This window comes from Coenobita brevimanus, chromosome 87 (genome assembly GCF_032717465.1).
Source record: "Coenobita brevimanus isolate Jiangsu-jjx chromosome 87, ASM3271746v2, whole genome shotgun sequence".
NCBI classification, from domain to species: Eukaryota; Metazoa; Arthropoda; class Malacostraca; order Decapoda; family Coenobitidae; genus Coenobita; species Coenobita brevimanus.
This window is the reverse complement of record NC_137040.1, coordinates 9,453,087-9,476,364: the sequence shown is the minus strand read 5'-3', so window position 1 is coordinate 9,476,364 and position 23,278 is coordinate 9,453,087.

Sequence of the window (23,278 nt, the reverse complement as noted above, 5' to 3'; positions counted from 1 at the left end):
TAACAAATTATCAGCAATTTTGAACTATGTATAACACAAAAATGTAAAAATGATTGTCAGTTCATTATACCTAAGTGTTCTTTAATGATGGTAAAACATATTGAATAATTACTTATTAGGTAGCCTGTGCACATACATCTTTAACTCGTTATACAATAAAATAAAAAAAAAGTTTAGGTATATAAATTGAATTCAGTGAAAGGTGTACCGGTAAGTGTTTTATTGTGGCAAAACTGCAGATTTGTTAGAAGCTGGGTACATTTGCCTGTGAATTATGTTTGTAACAAACTGCTTCTGGCCTTCATGTTTTTGTCAGTGTGCTGTTGTAAGACTTAGTGAAACCAATGCCTCTTTCTGTACAATCATTCACCACTTTTACTCTGCAGATTTTCTTCTGTATGGCAAGAAAAGTGTCATCTGTTAGCCAGGTAGCAGGGTCTTTTTCTAAAAATTCTAACACTTCACTGTCTGCAGTTACGAGGTTAAAGAGTTTCTTTGATCTGCTTGTAGTATATGCTTCTAATGGATGACTAGTGTCAAAATCTGTGGCTGGGATGCCATGTGCACAATCTGGTTTTGGTGGTCTCTTCAAGTTTTCACCCATTACAGCCTTTGTTTCATTGCTTGCAGAGTTGTCAGAGAGCCATTGGTGGTAGGTGTTAAGACAAATGTCAGAGATGTCGCTGAACTGCTTGCAAGGCCTTCTCTCTAATACTGACATCAGGATATGACTGAAGCATATTAATCAACTTCAGATCGTTGAAAGGGCCTTTTGTAGGATTGGAGCTCCATACCAGAATCTTGCATATGTCAGAGACAAATAGTACAACTCTCAGAAAAGCCTTTTAATTCATGAGCAATTATCCAAAACTGATCTCTAAGGAGCATTATTTTCAGAGCATATATGCCTTTCATCATGCAACGACCATGGTTTATAGCACCAGGATCACGAAATCTGTATATTCAATCTGGTGTACTGCCTAGAAATATGAGACGCAGCTCCAGAAATTCCATGTAGTCTTCACATGGATACTCTTCTTTTATTGCATGTGTATAGTATATGATTTTTCTACGTAGAGATTCGGGAGTGGAACTAAATGTATCATCATTTCCTGGCGGAAAAGCTTCGTGATTGATCTTGCCCCAGCATTTCCGAAAACATTTAAATAGCTTCTATTTTTCCCATCTTTCCTGTCACTTCTTATTGCTTTTCTTTCCTTTACAGGTGGCTTTACATTGAGTGACAAGCCAAATGTTTTTTTTGTAAGCCAAGAAACCATTTACAGCGCTGGGTGGTAACCATATAACCAAACCATACGTGCTCCCTACGTGTCAACAAATGGGTTGGTGGAGGGTTAGCGCCCCTCCCCGTAAAACAATATCTATCTATTGCCAGATGGCCTCCCCTTACTGGATTATGGCATCTGACAATAGATAGATATTGATAGTTTAAATAGCTTCATTTCTGGACCAGGTGATGGTTTAAGGGCTTCAGTCACAATATCTGATAAAACTACTTCAAATATATGGTGACGACAGGCTATACTGTAGTTCCTTTCCAAGAGGTGCCTCTATTGGTGTACAAGCACCTGACCATACACCTGTATTTGAAGCTGTAGTATCAAATACCTCCAGTTTAACGGATTTGAAGCATGATGCATTGACCGCAGAAGCAGTCTAAAAGCTGGGAAGCTGGATAGTGGGCAGCTTAACACTGCATTTGCAGAGGTTTATTTTAAAACCATTAACATAGATGTAGTAAAAATAAATCATAAACATAAAGCCTTTGATAAAACTTTAGTAGGCTACCCAGATAACCGTACAGTCAGAATTTCATACGTATGCCACAAAGTCTGACTTTTTGTGCAAACTCTAAAGTTTGATGAAATGAGCTAAAGTTTTGTCCGTGATATCCAAATGGAACAGGGGCAGCCATGTGGAGCTGTACTTTTTAGACTTAATTTTTCATCCATGGACTGTGGACCACCGTATTTCATGTTCTTGGGGAAGTATGAAACGGAAAGGTTTGTCTTGGAAATGAAAGATGTCTCCACAAAGCTAGCCTCCAATACATTCACTACACTGCCATGCTTTTGTGCAAATTTACATAATGGTTACTGAACAAACACAAACATACGACCTCTGTATTTGCATGTGTATGTGGTTTGGCGTATGACCCCATTAATCCTTTTTAAAGGCCCACATAAAAAAAAAAGGATGAAAAAAAGAATACGGTAACCTGTCTGGAGCTACTAGCCCAAGGAATAATTGTGCCAGGTTTGAAGCGAACTGGTGAAGAAATAATGGAATGACACCAGATGAAAAACAAAAAACAAAAACAAAAGAGAAACGAAGGAAATACAGTAACTCTCCGCACCATCATGTGTATGACATTAATTTCAATCAATAAATTAATAAAAATTGTTAACGGTATGTGTTTATTTACATTGCCTGAAAACATCTGGTGTTGAGGTGTTCTCATTGAGTTTTCCGTCGCTAATGCTTCATTTATATAATACTTAGGAAATAAGCAGGGGTGGATTCTCGTCCTCCTCAGTCCGTTTTCACGTGTGTTAATCTTACCAAACCTAGCGTAATTTTAATGTATTCGAGGGAGCTATGAGCTTGAGAACTCCCCTCCCCTCGTTATTACCTCTGCCATCGACCTGAAAAGAGGTTATGTATTCATCTAAGTTTGTCTGTCTGCCTATTTGTCTGTCCAAACGATATCCCCAAAAGTTCTCAATGAATTTCAATGAAATTTTGTGGAAGGGTGGGCCATGGGCCAAGGAAGAAATGATTAAATTTGGGGGCGGATCCGGATCCGGAGTATCTCGCACAATATCTCCAAAAGTTGTCAGTGAATTTCAATGAACTCTTGTGGGAAAGTGGGCCATGGGCCAAGAAAGAATTGATTAAATTTGGGGGCGGATCCGGATCCGGATCCTTTTTAATGACATTGGAGGAAGCATGTGCTCTCAGGGTGTTCTAGTTTATTAAGTACTGTACTAACAAAGAATTTGCGACGGAAAAGTCACAGACATGACAACTGCCCCCCGCATTATATACTGTACACGCACACACACACACACACACTATATCTATATATATATATATATATATATATATATATATATATATATATATATATATATATATAATTATATAATTATTATTATTATTAGAGGCAAAGGTGGGGACAGACGCCATGAGGCACTAAGCCGCGGTGTTCATCTCCGTAACTTAGACCTCTGAGCCTGTGGCGGGTTTTTCACGCAGACCACTATATCATCCAGGTTTCCATAGATACCTCCTGTGAGTGTTATCATAGGTACTCATTTTATCTACTTACTGATAAAGGGTGGATGGACACGAGTCGATTGACACCAGTTGCTCACCTGCGCTTTAGGGCCGGCAGTTTTGCAGTCAACAAGGCTAACCACTCAGCCACCGCAGCTGAAGCCTAATAAATCGTGGTGATGAAAAATATGGACCTGATCAATGTATATTAGTGTAATAAACTGGTAAATTCCCTGTAAGGTAGGAAGCATTGTATATTGTATTTTTTTTTTTTTAACTATACAAACATGAAAATTTTATTCGTGTATTTACAGTCGTGTCCCTTAACGGGAAAGCCATTGAGATTTTGCTGAACATACCAATTCTAATCAGTAACAATCAGGTGGGTTGGACTCTCACTTCATTACTGGAAACTCCCTGACGTATAAAGGAACTATTTCCCTCGATACTGCCTTTTTGTGTCAGTTAATGTCTCGTACATAATAAAATATGTAGAGTGTAGCCGAACCAGGTGACAGGGAAGATTTAAGACGACTGATAATGTACCCTAAGGTGGAGGTGGTAGGGTAAAGCTTCCTCTCCCCTTAATTTTCTCCCTTACCTCCACATTCTCCCTTCATTGCCTCCCTTCACATCACCCCCTTCTCGCCTTTCTGCATTCAGTTTACTTCTCTTCCCATCCTCATCTCCCCGCTTTCCCAGTCTCACATACCTTGCCCCTCTTCCTCTCACCCTTACATACACCGTTCCCTTCTCACCTCTACTTGCCTTCTTTCCTTTTCACTGTCATCTCTACCGTCCCCTCACACCCTCACTCCCTCCCCTGACACACTTACCTCTCACCTTTACTTCCTCCCTCCCCTCTCACCCTTACTTCCCCCCTCCCCTCTCATCTTCACCTCCCCCATTCCCTATAACTCTCTCTCCCCCTCCTTCCCCTCTCACCCTCACCTCCCCAACCCATGTAACTCTCATTTCCCCCCATCCCTTCTCACACTCACCTCCTCATCCCATGTAACTCTCACCTCCCTCATCCATTTTCACCCTCACCTCCCCAACCCATGTACCTCTCGCCGCCCCATCTCACCATTAACACCCTCAATCCTCTTGCACCCTCACCTCCCCCTTCCTCTCTGACCCTCACCCCCCCCTTCTCCTCTCACCCTCACCTCCCACTTCCACTCTCACCTTCATCTCCCGTGCCCCTTTCACACCCTACCATATTCTCACTTCGCGACGCCCATTCTCTCCTATCTTCCCCCGCTCCTCCTTCTCACAACCTTCATCTTCTTGTATCACATTCACGTATCTCACCTTTCTCACTCACTCTCACCATCCCATCCTTCACCTCTCACTTCTACCCTCTCCTTTTCCCTCCTCCTCCTCCTAATACTCTCTCCATTCTTGCAGAGCCATTCTTGCCCTCTCCCCTTCCTACCCCTCCCGCTCTCCCATCTCACCTCCCCCTTCCCCTGCCCCTATCCCTCCCACTCCTACCTCCCTTCCCTGCCCTCACACCCTCTACCTCCTTTCCTTCGTCCTCCACTACTAACATCACCTCGCGACCCCCACCTTCACCTCACCGACCCTCCCTCAATCACTGCTGTGTTTGGTGGTGGCGACACACACACACACACACACACACACACACACACAGGTGTGCGTAAACAGCCTTTCATTGTCACACCTACACTCAGTTATGCATACATGATTTCGCATCGTTACATAACCACATACAGTAGGCTACGCACATGTGCATAAGTATACATCCACCCATCCATCCATGTATACATACATATATACCTAGCATTTAGCCAATTGTCATTTTCTGCTCAGATATGCTTGTAGTACTTATCTTTGTTACATACATCACCATGTACACAAACAATTGTATACCCACAAGACCTTCCATTGTCACATATACGTTCACAGATGTGCATACAGGAGGTCTCATTGACACACACACACACACACACACACACACACACACACACACACACACACACACACACACACACACACACACACACACACACACACACACACACACACACACACACACACACACACATGCATGGTCGCAGCTGGGGTCATCGTCTTCTTTTAACCTCTCTCTCTCTCTCTCTCTCTCTCTCTCTCTCGTTATTTTACCAGTCATTGAAATAGTTGCTCTTAGATTATTTTTATGATTTTTTTTTTCGTTTACTACTATATATCACATATTTTGCAACCTTATAATCTTCATGGGGTGTGTTCAACCTCTGATATTCCTCCATTTAATCTCATGTTACATAAGAAGGATTTTGTTTATTATTAGTATTGTTATTATTATTATTATTGTTATTATTATTATTATTATTATTATTATTATTAATTATTATTATTATTATCATTATTATTATTATTATTATTTATCATCATCATTATTATTATTATTCCATCCATCCATTGCCAGACGCCATGTATCCCAAACGGGGTGGCCAAGGGCTCAGAGTTAATTGTTTTACAGGGAGGGGCACCAATCCTCCACCAACCCCACTTGACACGTATTATTATTATTATTATTATTATTATTATTATTGTTGTTATTTCATTTATCATCATCATCATCATCATCATCATCATCATCATGGTAATAGTAGTAGTGGCAGTAGTAGGATGATGATGATAGTGCGGTAATTGTACTGTACAACCGTAATATGATAATTCTTGCTGCTGGTGTTTTGCCTGGAAATCCTGTGGGCACCGCACGCAGTACTAATCCACTCAGAAAAAAATGCATCAGTTGTGCCAGAGAGAAACAGCAGCTACTGAGAGTATCTAGAGCTCCTTCCTCTCCTCCTCCTTTCTTTTCCTTCTTTTTTCTCGTTTTTTTTTTTTTTTATCCCCTCTCCTTTTAGCCATTCATTTTCTCCCCGTTTCTCCCCTCTTTAAATTTTATTCCATTGTTTCCCCTTTCCTTTTTTTTTTTTTTTTTTCCCTCTCTCCTTTCCCTTAGTATTTTTTTTTTCTCATTTGTATTCCTCTCCTCCTCTTTTCGTTGTGTTTTCCTCGTCTCCATTCTTCCCTTCTTTGAAAGGAGCACATGGTCTGTTGCTGTTTGCTTTCTTTTGTATTCTCTGTACTCTCTCCCTTCCGTGCTTGCCTCACTCCGTCGATTCATTCTTTCCTCGTTTTCTTCCCCCAATTTTCTTCTTTCCCCTCCCCTCTCCGTCCTGTTTATCCCACTCGCTACTCTCATTCTTCTCGTCATTACTTTTTCCCTATATAACCATCATGTTATTACTCGTCCCTCTTTCTTCCTCCCACTGCAATTCTCTCCTTCCTACCCATTCTCCCATTCTTTTTCTCCGTTTTGTCCAGTTTAAGGGCACCGAGGAAAAACGTATAAAGGTAATGAAAAAATTTTATAGATATAGTGGAATAACCATTGTGAATATAGAAGGCCACTGATTTTTTTTTTTTTTCACCATTAATGCACCGTGTATATATTTCTTTTTCTTACTGGCGCCTTTCTGTCTTGTATTTACCATATATATTTATTTATTTATTTTACTTCTTAACCCCTTCAACCCGAGGACGTCATTTTATTTTATAGTGACTGTCTTGACATTATGGTTTGGAGGTTGAACTAGAGAGGTTAGATAAAACCCTCATTAATCCCTTCAGTACGATTTGTTAAAGGTGGCTGTAATCGTCTTTAGGTAGTAAGAATAAACCCGGGCATCATCGTAGTGAGGAGGTGAAACCGTTCCATGCGAAAGTTCACCAGGTTGAATAAAATCATGTGATGATAACAGTAATAAAGAAATGCGGTACATGATGGTAGTAAATGGCAGTAAAGTTACCGGTGTAGATCGTCTTTAACCCATTCACTACGCAGAAAAAAATAGTCTTGTAGTAACGAGAATATAATGTGTTAAATGTGTTGTATACTGAAGGGGTTGATATTTACCAGCGTTGAATGATGTATGTTAGGAGGAATAATGTTACAAGGCTGAAGAAGAAGAGGAAAAGGAGGAGGAAGATTATGATGATGCGTGGATTAGGTGCGTCTTCTTTCTTAACAAGTCTCGTACTTTCTCTTGTCATTTTTACCCCCGCTTGCCTTTGTAATTAATTTGATTTCTGATGGATAAGGCATTGCAGTCCTTTTTTATTTTTATTTTTTGTCAGGAGGGAAGAAGTATTTACTAAAGACAACACATTTTGTTTTAACAGCTGAGACGTCTTAGCAACCAGGGGTAACGTTTCAGCCAAATTATTATTATTATTTTTTTTTCGTGATACCACCAGACAGTTTTATTCAACTTGGGATTGATTTTTCTTTTTTAATAGTAAAGGTTTTAATTATGTGTAACTCATCTAGTTCGAAAACCCTCTCAAAAGCTGAAAAAAAAAAAAAAATGTCAGATAATAGCAAGAATGATACAGAAATGACGTCTGGCTGAAGAGGTTAAAAATAAATCAGTCGGTTTGCGAAGGGATTTGGGTGTGCAGAGAGTGACGGCTCCTAATCAAGTTCCAGCCCCAGCCTACAGCTTGTCTCAAGAGCATTTGATTCTGTGCTTCTCGTTGCCTTCTGTGTCGCCATTTCTAGTTGCATGGACGAGAAAAGTCTTTAGAATTCACATATGTTCGCTACCTAGATAAATTTATGAGCAGGTGATAAAATACAGGAAGCGAGGTGAGTTAGGGAAGCTTACCTCTCAAAAGTGCCACTATGCGATGCACGATTTTTTTTTTTTCATTATTATTATTTCTTGATTTATTTTCAGGACAAGCCCCATTGCGTACGAAACTTGTGGCTAGTTGTTACTGTATTATAGTGTGGATGCGGTTGTGCTGTCGGCAACAGTCATGATTGTATGTTAGATATATTGCTGGATTCTTGGCGCCACTTGCAGCTATCCCGATAAATCTTTCGATAAACATTTTCACTGGCATGGGCCAACCTGGTACTTAAACATTTTGCACGGGCTAACATTACTTGGTTTTGATTTTGTTCACTTGTGAGTTAGTTGAGGATCATTATTATGTTGTTTTGTCGTAATTGGATTCATTTCAGTTTTCTTTAACTCTTTATAAATATAATCTGTTACTTAACATTTCTAGTGAGGTGTCTGTATCATTCCTTATGATGTCCGTTGTAGGCCCAGGCCATCTCGTGGGAGAGCGTGATACCCGAATTATACCTTCCTCATGCTGACCAACTACAAATCAGGAAGGGGTGTTTGTAGTGAGACCAGTGGAGATGAAAGTCCAAGTGTTCTCATGGCTGTTTATGGGTGTTAGAGACAAGCTAGTATTCTTGTCGCGTAAGAAAACTCCGTAAGACCTTTTCTTAAGTGATTTATTTTGCTTCGTACACCCTACTGTTCTCCCCTATGTTACTGAAATCCATTTAATATCACCATACTCTGCATAAGTAACGTACAAAAGGATATTAACCGCGCATATCCAACAATAAATCGCCAAGGAAAAGGTGCTAGGGAGCCTCAACCGAAGAGAATACCTTCCTGTATGTCATCGGTATGGACTTACTATCTATCTATCTATCTATTGCCAGACGCCTCAATCCCGTTTGGGGTGGCCACAAACAAATCGCCTCCAAGTCGCCCTGTCCCCCGCCATTTCACTGCCCTGCTCCCAACTCACACCCCCCTCTCTCATATACCTCTCCACCCCATCCCTGCATCTCATCCTCGGCCTCCCCCTCCCTCTTCCCCCCTCCACCTCACTCACATACACTCTCTTCGTCAGTCTTTCACCCTCCATCCTCTCCACATGGCCAAACCACCTCAGTGTGTTCCTCATAACGTTTCCTATCACATCCACATCCACACCACAACGCTCCTTTATATCCTCATTCGTCAGCCTGTTTTCTCTAGAAACTTTTCCACTAAAGATCTAAGAATGAATATCTGATCTACACAACCTCTTCCCTTCCTAAAGCCTCCCTGTTCTTCTCCAACTAATTTCTCTGTTCTTTCTCTAACTCTGTCTATAAGTATCCTACCATACACTTTTCCTGTTATACTAAGAAGACAAATGCCCCTATGATTACCACACACTTCTTTTTCCCCTTTTCCTTTGTACAAGGGAATATTCCCTCTATGGACTTACAAGGTTCGAAAAAATGCCAACATATGAAAGAACATACTACCTGCATCCACTCAAAATGTCTGCCTCAGCATAAGTTTCCAACACCAGACACAGAGCACACACACACATCAGAATGTTAACGCGATAACCACTGAGCCGCTGTGCCTTCCCAACCAAATGTACTATGAGGTTAATTTATACAGCGTAGGAAGTTAAAATGCAGTGTGTGGTTGTGTGTGTAGTCTGTGGAATAGGAAGTATAGACCAAGGCGAAGGTATCTTTGACAGACATTCGAGATTTTTTTAATGATGCTCTGTAGTGTGCGATATAATTCATATTGTTTATGTGTATGGAAAAAATAACGTATGATGGAATAGGCAAAAGAGGAAGCGTCTGTTATTAGGTTTCGGTGGGAAGATTTACAGCAGATTTGTGTGTGTGTTTGTTATGCATCTTGACCAGACGACAAAGTTGCCTTGGTGTTATGGGACAGCCTGTTATAAGTTACAGAGACCTGTTCCCTCTGCTCTCCATCAAGTGAGATTTCTGCAGCTGGAGCGTTGTTACCCTTTCAATACGTTGAGGTTGTTTTACAGTTAACTTTGGCCATTTCTGGACGATTCTTTCAAAGCTGGAAAAAGGGCCCTCTGGCTGCAAGTACTATATAGGCAGCCACTCTTTATCCGTTCATTACTATAATGAGGTTTTGTTTTATTCTTGCTGCCTATTTTTTTTTTTTTTTTAAGCAAAGGAGACATTCTTGTAGTAAAGAGGCTTATCAGTAAATCACCAGGCGCCTTATTATCATGTTTAATCCTTTGAGCCCAGTGACGTCTGTTATTTCATTCATGCCATCTCTAAGCGAATTTTATTTAATATATGATGGATCTTTAACAGTGAAGGAGTTACTGTAAGGCTTTTATCTAACCTGTCCAGGCGATGTCACTCATGAGCTGAATGCAACTGTCCGGTAGTAGCAAGAATCTAGTATATATATATATATATATATATATATATATATATATATAAAGCCAAATGGAAGAGGTTACGCACTGAATAGCTAGTTGCTTTCTTTTTCTAGCACATTGAATCCGGTGGTGTCATTTTAAGTTATTTCATCCTAACTTGAGGCAGTTTTACAGGTTCAAGGGAGACTTTTCTCACTGGAGGGGTAACATACAGCCATCATATACCCCTTTAGTACGACAGCTCCTAAGATGAATTAACCTGCTTAGTAGTAGCAAAAATATAGCAAAAATGTATATATACTTGGGATGAAAGTGTCGACGTGCCAGAAACAAAAATAAGTTGTTTAGGAAGTAGGTGTTAGAAAGCCTCCAATCTGTCGAGAAAACCAGCTCACATTACTCTCTTCAATTTTACTGCCTTAGAGAAATCATTTGACCCGAGGCTGAAGGAATCGTGAGCGGGATGTGTGTCAGTATTTGCATAAGAGAGCTTAAGTGTCATTTTGCAACGGTGTGGGTCTGGGACGGTGGGAGTGGCGATGCTATATTTATAAGAGAGAGAGAGAGAGAGAGAGAGAGAGAGAGAGAGAGGGGGGGGGTGAAAACAGAACTTGAACTCAGACCATGTTTAGGTGGGAATGATGGTCAGGATGTTGATGATACTGATGATGATGTGTGTATGTACTGTACACATGCTTTGACTGCGAATATGTGTGTGTTAATGTATTGTGTTCGTGCGTGTCTTTAAGTTCGTGCGATCATTTATTTTATTTGAATACTTGAATGTGTTTGTATGTATGTATGGGTGGATGAATGGATGGATGTATGGATGGGTGGACGTATGGATGTGTGTGTGTGTGTGTGTGTGTGTGTGTGTGTGTGTGTGTGTGTGTGTGTGTGTGTGTGTGTGTGTGTGTGTGTGTGTGTGTGTGTCCTTCCGTGCCTGCATTTGTGTGTGCGTGAATATGTTTGTGTATGCCTGTGCATGTTTGTGTGTGCGTGCATGCATGTGTGTGTGTGTGTGGTGGTGGCATGTATACAAGTGTGTTGCTAGGGGGTTGTCAGTCACGGTTCCTGGGTGAAAGTTAGCGGTCTGTCCTCATTGCCCCCACCCCCACCCCTCTCCCTCATCCCCCCCTCCCTCTCTCCTGTGTTCCCCTCGCCCTCCCCCTGCCCTCCCCTTTCCCCTCCACCAGTATCTCGTTGCTTGACCCTCCTTTCTTCTCCCACCTCTTCTCTTCCTCCCCCCTCTCCCTGACTCCCCTTCCCCTCTGCCACCTCTTCTCATTCCCCCCTCTCCATGACTCCTCCTCTTCTCTCCCTCTTTTCTCCGATTCAACTTCTCCATCTCCCTGTCTCCATTCATCTCTTCAAGGGTGAGCCAGTGGTGCATTGGTTAGCATTTCCAGCTCGCAATTGGAAGAACCCGAGTTCGATTTTCGGGCTGGTCATACTCTTGGGCAAAGTTTGTTTCCCCCCTTGTTCTTCTTCAACCAGTAGTTCATGGTTATAACATCGGGCTGTATTGCGTGAGAAGGTTGGGACTTGTTAAAAATTAATTATCTGTTTAATGACCTTCGTGTGGTTGATACGTGTTAATTAAATTCTTCGTTTCCTTTCCTGTCGCTGTTTATTTCCCCCGTCAACTCACCCTCTTCTCCCCTCTCCCTCCTCCTCTCCCTCCCACGTCGTCTCACATCCTCTCTTTCCTATGCTCCCCCCTTTCCCTCATTCTCCCGCTCCCCTCCCCAATCCCCCCCCCCTCTCTCATCGCTTTTCCTCTCCTTCTCCTCTCTACTCCTCCTTCACCTTCTTTGCCTCTCTCGTTACCTCTGCCATCACCTGCCTTTTCCCTCTCTTCTCCATCCCCTTTCCTCTCTCCATGTTTTCACCCCAGTTCTTTCTCCCACACCCTTCTCCCCCCATCTCCCTTCATCTTCCCCCTCTATCCCTCCTCCTTCCTCGTCACCTCCCCCAGCTGACCTGACTGTCTCTCATATTCGCCATCGTTACAAATCTCCCAGCATTCTATGTTTCCTTCCATGTTTCTTTCTGTTTCCTCCCTGTTCCCTATCAGTTCCTTCCCTGTTGCATTCCTGTTTTCCTGTTTCATCCTGTTTCTCCACTGTTTTATGTTTCATACGTTTCATCCTTGTTTCATTCCGTTTCACTCCTTTTCCTTCTTATTTTTCCCGCAGTTTTTTCTCTCCCGTTTCCTCTCGTGTTTCCTCCATACAGCACTCTGTATACTTTCTGCATTGCTCTGTGCAGTGCTCTGTCAGCTTGATTTGGTCTGTTATTGCCATCTCTCCATCTTCAATGCTAAGGTGTAACAAGAGATTAACACTAAAATATGGTGCAAGTCACAAAGAAGTGCAGTGGAGAAGATGTAGAGCCTTAGTTTACCACGGGAAATAAACTACAATTGCTTGAGAATCTCCGCCATGTTAAAGTGAATGAAGTATAGTATTCCCTCCCCCTCCCTCCATCCATATCACTTTTGCTCCTTGACTGTTCCATCTCCTTGACACCAGTTTCCTCCTTCCATTGCACCAGTTTTCCTCCCTCCCTCCTTCCCTCCTTGGCATTAGTTTCCCTCTCCCTGACACCAGTTTCCTCCTTGCGTGTCACCAGTTTCCATCCTTCGTACCACCAGTTTCCATCCCCCCCTGACACCAGTTCTCCTCCCTCCCTGACACCAGTTCTCCTCCCTCCCTGACACCAGTATTCTTCCCTCCATGACACCAGTTTCCCTTCTTCCCTGACATCAGTTTCCCTCCCTCCCTGACACCAGTTTCCCTCCCTCCATGACACGAGTTTCCCTCCCTCCCTGACACCAGTTTCCCTCCCTCCATGACACGAGTTTCCCTCCCTCCCTGACAACAGTTTCCCCTCCTCTATGACACCAGTTTCCCTCCCTCCCTGACACCAATTTCCCTTCCTCTGTGACACCAATTTCCCTCTCTCCCTGACACGAGTTTCCATCCCTCCATGACACCTGTTTCCCCCTCTACCCTTTACCTTGAACTTATAATCTTTGACTCCTTCAATCTGATGACGTATTTTCAAACTAGTTCACCCTCAGACGATTTTATTCAGGTTAAGGGAGATGGAGTGAAGGGTTTAATGATGGGTGCATATGACTCCTGTTGAAAGACGCCGCCAAAAATAGATAATCGTCTGTAGATGGTGAGAATACCAACAAAAATAAAATCGTATGTAGATGGCGAGAATACCGACAAAAGTAAATAAAATCGTCTGCAGATGGCGAGAATACCGACAAAAGTAAATAAAATCGTCTGCAGATGGCGGGAATACCGACAAAAGTAAATAAATCATCTGTAGATGGCGAGAATACCGACAAAATTAAATAAAATCGTCTGCAGATGGCGAGAATACCGACAAATGTAAATAAATCATCTGTAGATGGCGAGAATACCGACAAAATTAAATAAAATCGTCTGCAGATGGCGAGAATACCGACAAGAATAAAATCATCTGTAGATGGCGAGAATACCGACAAAAATAAAATCGTCTGTAGATGGCGAGAATACAATGAAAAAATACTCTAACGATAAGTTTGACGACCATATCCTTGTGATAAGATTCCCTAGCATTTCATTAGCTTGTTTTTTTATTTATTTGGGGGGGGTTTCAAGAATACTCCCCCAGTATCCCTGCTTGTCGTACGAGGCGACTAAAAGGGTTGGTGGTGGGTTAGTGCCCCACCCCGTAAAAAGAACTAACTAAAAAAGCAAATAAAGCGCCTCGGACCCGGACGGACCATACGTTGACGACTAAGGAACGGACAAAGGACATTCTGAGAGTAGGAACGTGGAATGTGAGAGGAGTGAATGATGAAGTGAAAGAGAGAGAGATTGTCCAGGTGCTTGAGGATGCAAAAGTGGATATATGTGGATTGACTGAAACTAAATGGAAAGGTGAAAGGATGAGAGAATGGGAATACGGTGTAGGTATATGTTAATGAGTCAGTGAGAATGAGAGGGCAAGAGAGGGAGTATGTCTGATGATAAGCAAGAAGTGGAAGGAGAATATAAGAGAGTATGGAACAGTGGGTGCAAGGATTGTATGGGTGAGGATGAAAGTAGGTATACAAGCATGGGCGATTGTATGTGTGTATGCTCCAACAGAGGATCGAGTGGCAAGAGTGAAAGATGAGTTTTGGGCGAGAGTAGAAAGCATGTATGGACAAGCTTGAGAGGAGCGAGAGAGTGCTGTTGATTGGAGACATGAATGGCAAAGTCGGGAATGTACGAGTGGATGGAGTGGTTGGTCAGTGGGGTGTGCCAGCAGAAGTAGATGGGAATGGTAGTGCTTTGGTGGACATCTGTGCTGGTAAGGGGTTGGCAATAGCCAACACCTACTTTCGTCATAAGATGATCCACCGGTATACATGGAGAGTAATGAGGAGGATGGATGGTGAACTTGTTGAACGAAAGGCAATGATAGACTACGTGTGTGTGGATGAGCGAATGAGAAGACAAGTGTTGGATGCAAGGGTGTGGAGAGGGTGGGGGAATGGAGTCTCGGACCATCACTTAGTGATGGCCAAGGTAGAGCTGCAAAGAAAGTGGTTGAGGAGGCGAAGGGGAAGACAGGAGGAAACAGCTCCTGTGAGAAGAGTGGAGAAATTGCAAGATAGTGAGAAGAGGACAGAGTATAAGAGCATAGTGGAAGAAAGATTGGGAAGGTATGAGCTAGAGCAGATGGAAGGGGTGGAAGACGTATGTAAGATATTCACGGAAGAGATAAGCGCAGCGTGTGAGGTGGTTTGTGGAGTGAGGAGGAGATGCAAGGGTGTGCAAGGGACAGCATGGTGGAATGATGAGGTGAAACGAGCTGTGGAACAAAAGAATAAGGCATATGGTGAATGGTTGGCGAGTAGAGGTAGGGGAGAAGATGAGAGAGAGAAGAGAGAGGTATATGTGAGCAGGAGAAGGGAGGTTAAGAGACTGGTGAAGGAGAGTAAGAAGAAAGTGGATGAAGAGTTTGGGAGGAATCTGAGTGTGAAATGGAGGGAGAGTAAGAAATTGTTTTGGAAGGAGGTAAAGAAAGTAAGGATGTGTGAAAGGGGAAATAGTAGGGGAGTGAAAGATAGGAATAATAGATTGTTGGTAGAGAAGAGAGAGAAATTGAGGAGATGGAAGGAGCACTTTGAGGATTTGTTGAATGTAGAGAGTGAGAGCAGTGTGAGTATAAGTGGTTGGGGAATGGCTGGGAGAAGAAGAGATGAGAGGAGGAGGAAGAGATCAGTAGGTCGGAAGTAGTGGAAGCGATGAAGAAGATTAAGCTGGGAAAGGCCCCAGGAATTGATGGAGTATGTGGTGAAATGCTTAGGTATGGGGGTGAGATTGTTGTGGAGTGGATATGGAAGTTGTGTAGATTGGCTTGGGAAGAGGGAAGGGTTCCAGAGGACTGGAAATCAGGTATAATTGTTCCTCTGTACAAAGGAAAAGGGGAGAGAGAAGTATGTGGTAACCATAGGGGTATTTGCCTTCTTAGTGTGACTGGTAAAATATATGGTAGAATACTCATTGATAGGGTTAGGCATATGACAGAGGAGCTAGTTGGAGAAGAACAAGGGGGATTTAGGAAGGGAAAAGGGTGTGTAGATCAGATATTTGTTCTAAGATGTTTAGTGGAGAAGTATCTAGAGAAGGGAAGGAAAGTGTACGCTGCCTTCATGGACTTGGAGAAAGCTTATGACAGAATAGATAGGAAAGGTATGTGGAAGGTATTAAGAATATATGGAGTGGAGGGGAAATTGTTGAGTGCTGTGAAGAGTATGTACAGGGAGCTAGGGCTACGGTGCGAGTGGTTGGTGAGCTGAGTGAGTTCTTTGATCTCAATGTGGGACTGAAACAGGGGTGTGTAATGTCTCCATGGCTGTTTAATATATATATGGATGGGGTCGTAAAGGAGGTACAAGGTAGGGCAGTGGATGTGGGGGTGGCCCTAACGAATGAGGGTGAGATTTGGAAGCTTCCGGTGTTGCTGTTTGCTGATGATACAGTATTGTTGAGTGAAGATGAATGGGAGTTGCAAGGTTTGGTGAATGAATTTGGGACAGTGTGTAGGAGGAGGAAGCTGAAAGTTAATGTAAACAAAAGTAAAGTTATGGTGTTTGAGAGGAATGAAGTCACAGAGTGTGCAGTGAGGTTGGATGGTGAGGATATGGAGAATGTGAGTGCATTCAAGTACTTGGGTAGTGTGATGAGTAAGGATGGAACTTTGGGGGATGAAGTGCGTGAAAGGGTACAGCAGGGAAGGAAGGTTGTAGGCATGCTGAAAGCAGTAATGAGAAATAGGGAAGTGAGTATGGAAGTTAAGAAGTCTCTGCATGATGGTATTGTGATCCCTACCCTGACGTATGGAAGCGAGGCGTGGACCTTGCAAGAGGGGAACAAGTCAAGAGTGAGAGCAGTGGAAATGAGTTACTTGAGAGGAGCATGTGGAGTGACATGGAGGGACAGGTTGACGAATGAAGAAGTGAAGGAACGTTGTGGGGTAGATGTGGATGTGGTTGAAAAGATTAGGAGAAATACACTGAGGTGGTTTGGACATGTGGAGAGGATGGAGAGTGAAAGACTGACTAAGAGGGTGTATGTGGGTGAGGTGGAGGGAGGGAGAGGGAGGGGTAGACCGAGGATGAGGTGGAGGGATGGAGTTGAGAGGTATATGAGGGAGGGGGGGATGAGTTGGGGGGAGGGGAGTCAAATGGTGGGTGACAGAGTGACTTGGAGGCGTTTTGTCTGCGGCCACCCTTTGCGGGATTAGGGCGTCGGGCTATAGATAGATAGATAGATAGATTTATGTCAGTTCTTACACTATGTGTTACCGAAGTCCTTAATTCCATTCCGGTGTCTTATATTTTAACTTGACCATTGCTACCGTTCCTTCATTACAGTAACTTAATGTCATGGCTTAATATGTTCCCTCAGTTTAAAAGAAAAAAAAAAATTCAGTCAGCTTTGGAGAGACCTTGTGGGTTATAAATTGGTGTAGTTTGCATAAGGAACATACAAGAGACAGTAAAACTGCAACATGAAAAGGAAAATGATAACGAAGAGCGCTAGGGAGCCTTCTCATTCCACAACAACATCACTCTTCTACTGTCCATCATCTCCCCTCCTTCACTTTCCTTACGGCCACACCATTAGGCTGGGTTACTTTGACATGGTTTTGTTTAGGTTAGGTTGAATTTGGCTGGCCTAGGTCAGGTCTGGTCTGACAGGATAGGTTAAGCTGCGAATGGTTATATTAGGTTTTGTTAGGGCAGGTCACGTTAGGTGAAGTTGTGTTTGGTTACTTTAGGTTAGGTTTGGTTTCCTTTGGTTAAGTTAGGTTAGGTCAAGTCGGGTCGCGTAAGGTTAAGTTGTGTTTGGATACACCAGTTAAGTGTGCCTTGTGAGCGCGTGACGAGCGAGCGAGCGTTTGTACATGCGCCTGTCATCATAATTTCACCTTGGTGTAAACTTTCAGTATTTCTGGTGAGGTTCTTGAACAATAAGAGAAGAATAATTGAGCTAAAATATTTACTTTTACGATTTCTCTCTCACGTTTTCTCCCTGGATGTGCATATGGCGAGGCGCCGTTGCATTTATTACGCAGGCAATGTTCAGTTCTCTGCTCCCGACTTGCTGTGTCAGCGAACTGCGTCGGTAAACGCTTGGCCATCGATCGAATGATAAAACCCCGAAATGTGGTGATTACTCTTGCTGAGTTCACGTTCATATGAAATTATGAGTGTAATTTCCGATATTCATTTGTTAGTATTCATGCAGGAAAACATAGTTTTAAACAGGAAATCCTTTTAAATTCGATTTCATAGTGAGGCATGCCAGTTGAAGCCTCGGTACATTCCCTTGGAAAGTGGGAATTCCAAGGTGTTTCTTTGGTCTCATGAGTAAATGTATAGCTAAAAACAAAATATACTGAATGTATCTACCACCTGCTGAAAGAATCTCTTCTCTGTCTCACAAAGTAGAAAAATTATTAGCCTCTGAAAACCATGGCGGTCGGGCCATGTCGTGTCGGGTCGGGCCGGGTAGTGTCGGACCTCTCATTTCTCAGCTGAACGTAGAGTAAACCGCTTCGCTAGCAGTTGAGTTAGGCTAGTTGTCCTCCATCCTTCATCGTCGCTGTGTATAATTTGTTCTCTGTTGTGTCTCTCACTACATACTTGGCAAATTCTGTCACCTCCTGTATTGGTTCTTGCATCTCCCGCTGCCTTTCTCTTTTCAGTCTAGGCCTTCCCAGTTCACTCACCTCTCCCCCTCCTTCACCCCTTTTCCATCTCTCTCTGTTACTCCTTCGCATTCTTCCTCTCTCCCTTGTCTCTGTCTTTCACCCTTCCTTCCTGCCTTTCTCCTTTCCCTTCTGTCTCCTCCTCACTCTTCCTCAGTCACTAATCTCCTTCCCTCTCTCCCTCCCCCGTTTTCTCCCTTTTTCCCCGTCTGCTTTCATTTCTTCCTCTCTCACCTCCCCCTTCATCACTATCCCCCCCCCTCTCTCTCTCTCTCTCTCTCTCTCTCACTTTACCCTCCATGTCTCACCCTACTCTCCTCTTTGTTGATCTTACCACACGTCCTCCTCTATTCCCCTGTTTCCCCTTTTTATTTCCTTTCGTCTTCTTGTTTTCTTACTTTTTCCTCCTTGTTTTTTCCCACTGTATTTCTCTTTTCTCCTGGTCTTATCTTTCCCACTGTTTTTCTTCACATCTAGTTTCCTCTTCTCCCAGTTTTTATCTTCCGCTTTCTCCCTTTTTATTCATCATAGCGTTTTTCTTCCAGCTTCCTCTTCCTTGTTTTTCTCTTCCGTTTTTTCAGTTTTGCTATTCTTCACACCGTTTTCTCCCTTCTCCTATTTTCCCTCCCCCCTCCCTTGATTTTCCCCTCCTTTCTCCTCCTTCCCACCCTGTTCACTCCTCTTATTCTCTTTCCCCTTCCCTTGTTTCTCCCTCCCTTTTCCTCCCTCCCATCTTTTTCTCTCCTCTTATTTTCTTTCCCCTACCCTTGTTTCCCCCCCCTCCCCCTTCTCCTCCCTCCCATCCTCTCCCCCTGCATTCTGTTCTCCTCATTTGGCGTCTCCGTCGTTTTTGCCCCATGTGCTTTTAATCTCCCTGCTTTCGCCTTCCCCCTCATATGCCGTGCTCTCCCGCCTGTGTGGCCTCCTGTCTCCTAATGGCTTATTGTACCTCCATGTCTGTTGCTGTCTGGTGTAATGTTATGTTTGTTTATGCTGACGTATGTTGTAACTTGATGTCTGTATGTTCATTTCTCTTTGATGATGTTTTCATCCATCCATCCATCATCCAATCCTACATTGCCCCATGAGGAGCGTAGGAGCCCGGGGCTAGGCAGTTGGTCCCTACATTTAAGATGAATGACCAGCCTCACTCATCCCTGAGTGGCATTACATGAGCAGTCAACCCCAACCATCCCTTAGATATAAACCTTCACCGGCTCAATCCGATTGGAGCGCAATAATTACCCACTAAACCACCAGGCGCCAAAATTTGGTTGTATGGTTACCACCCAGCGTAGTAAATGGTTTCCTGGTGCACAGGAAACCATTTGGCTTGTCACCCAGTGTAGAGTCACCCACAGCCTGAAGGAAGTGGAAAGAATGAAGGAAAGAAAGACAGAAGAGGGAGTGTAAAGTCACCTGTAGGCAGAAGGACAAGGAAAGAATGAAGGAAAGAAAGACAGAAGAGAATGGAAGGAAAGAAGGATGGAGAGGAAAGGGCAGACACCCTAGAGCAGCACTACATCGAGTGAGTGGATGATGGACGCCCCCACCTACCACTAATGATGATGTTTTCCTTTGCTAAATATAGCGTAATGGGTGTTATGTCTATCTGCTGCCTGAGTCTGTTTATTGATGTCTTTTGTAACGTGACTTCTGTGTGACCGTTGATGTAGCCTATGTCTTGCTGTCTGTTGCGACGTGCAGTGTGCCTGTTGATGTGCGTTGTAATATGATCTTTTTATTAACGTTATTATTATTATTATTATTATTACTATTATTATTATTATTATTATTATTATTATCATCATCATCATTATCATCATCATCATCATCAAACGACTCTGGACATAGGCTTGGTATCCCGTATCTCATGTTCCACTTCCTACACACGAAAAATGTTGATACCCAGCAGACTTCGGCGTCACTATTTCGGCATTAAATTCTTTACAACGATGACGTATAGTTTATTCCTGCTACCTCCACACGACTCTGTACTACTTCGGATTGCTGTCTGACGAAGAATGGTCAGTAAAGGGTATATCTGACCCCATCCGTTCAAGAGGTCACCCATAAGTCGAATAAAATTGTGGGATAATAGCAAAGAAAATGTGCAAAATACGTCATCTGGTTAAGGTTGCTCCCTAACACCTCTTTCCTTGCGATTTATTTTTGGACATGGATGATTAATACCCTTTTGTACGTTGTTTGGAGAGTTTGGCGATGTTTGAAGGATTTGTATAACACTGAATAGGACAGTAAGGCGTAATAGGCAAAGTAAATCGCGTTGGAAGAGACGCTGAGAGCTCCATTATCCGGCGAGAATGCGGGCCCTGGTTTTGTCGTGTTAATGGTGGTGTTATATGACATGTTGGTGGGGCCAGATAGAAGAAGAGTAAACATAGTGATTGATTCAAAACTACTACTACTACACCACTACTGCTGCCACTACAATACGGTACTACTATTACTGTTACTACTACTACTACTACTACTTGCAATGGCCAGGATTGAACTCGTGACCCCACAATTTCCAGCAGTCTGCCTCTGTCCACCCGACCACCACCTCCCTCGTTTGTCCATGTCTGCATTGTAACAAGGTGTCTGTCTGTTGACCTACCTGACTCTGCCTCATCGTCTTTCTTCTATGCTCGGATGAAAGGTTTCTCTCTCTCTCTCTCTCTCTCTCTCTCTCTCTCTCTTTCTTTCTTTCTTTCTTTCTTTCTTTCTCTCTCTCTCTCTCTCTCTCTTTCTTTCTTTCTTTCTTTCTTTCTTTCTTTCTCTCTCTCTCTCTCTCTCTCTCTCTCTCTCTCTCTCTCTCTCTCTCTCTCTCTCTCTCTCTCACACACACACACACACACACACACACACACACACACACACACACACACACACACACACACACACACACACACCATAAAAGGTAACTTAAATATTGCCTCGTAATTGCATGCACGGTTAGCTTTATATGTACTTGACGATTTTTCCTGCATACCAATTTGCCTACTCACCTTTTTTGCCTGCCTGCCTACTCACCTACTTGTGCACCTGCCTGGCTACCTACCTGCTCTCCTACTTTCATGCCTGCCTAATTGCCCTCTTGCCTTCCTACCTGCCTGTCAACGTGTCTACGTGCCTGTTTGCCTGCTTCTTGTTTGTGTATCTCCTTTTCTGCCTGCCTGCTTCTCTGCCTGCCTGCTTCTCTGCCTGTCTGCTTGCTTGCGTACTTTCCTACACAGTTGTCTACGTGCCTGTTTGCCTGCTTCTTGTTTGTGTATCTCCTTTTCTGCCTGCCTGCTTCTCTGCCTGTCTGCTTGCTTGCCTACTTTCCCACACAGTTGTCTACCTGCCTGCCTGCCTATTTACAGACCAACCTACCCACCTTCCTATTCCCCTACGTGCAGACATACCTACCTGCTTGCAGTTCTGCATGGTTGTCAGCCTACTTGCTTTCCCACCTACCTGCTTGCTTACCTACCTACCTGTTCCCTACGCGCCCGCTTTCTTACCTGCTTGCCAACCAGTTTGCGTATCAGCGTGGTCGTTTATATCAGTACTTATCTCTGAAGGTATAATGTGTCTCTGCCGTCTTGTTTTCTTATATCCATTCATGATTTTATGGCGCTTGACTCCTTGACTTACTGTGTGCTTGCCCTTTGATCTGTGTTTAGTGATAGGGTTTGCTCTCCTCTTATACGCGTGCTTAATTTCACGCTTGATTGTATATGAATGAATGAATGAAATGTAATGGTTGGCTTTTATACGATTGTCTTCATTCTCTTCCTTCCTTTTCCTCTACACCTTATCTTTTTCTCTCGTACTCATCAGTATTTCTTTTCTTTCTTGTCTTTCCTCCCTGCCACTTTCTTTTTCTTACTCCATCCCTCACTGCCTTTTATCCTCCCTCCCACCCTCTTTCACTTCACCTCCTGCCTGTTCTCATTCATCCTCCCTCCCTCTCTAACCTCCCCTCTTTATTTATCTTATCCTTCTTCCCAGCTTGTCATCCATCTTTCCTCCCCATTATCCTTCCACCCTCGCTCTCTCATCCCTCTTCATTATTTATCATATCCTCCCTCCCGTCCTCATATCCTACCTTCCTCCCTCCCTCTCTTCTTATCCTTTCTCTTCTTTTTCATCTTCCATCCCTCACCTTCATCTTCTTTTCTCCCATTCTCACCCACCTTCCTTTCCTCGCTTGTCATTCCTGCCTCACCTCCTCTCTCTCCCCCTTTTCTTCCATTTCTCCTCCCTGGCTTTCTTTTATTCTTTCTCTCTTCCTCCTCACCCCTCTTTCATCCCTTTCTCATCCCTTTTCCCTCCCTCTTTCGTGTTTAATCTCTCTTTCCGTTTCATCCTTTGTCTGTTCCTCCTAGTCTACATACCAACCAGATAGCAAACCAGCCACCCACTGTATTAGCCTAAATACCTACCTACCTATTGCATTCCTACCTGCTAACATGCCAACCCACCAGCCTTCCTACTGCATTCCTACCTACCAACCCACTTCCCTATACCAGCTCACGTACTTGCCTGCTTATCGCATTCTTACCTACCTACCAACCTACCATTCTAACAGCCCTCCTACTACATTCCTACCCATATTTACCTGCCTACCTACCTACCTGTCGTCCTG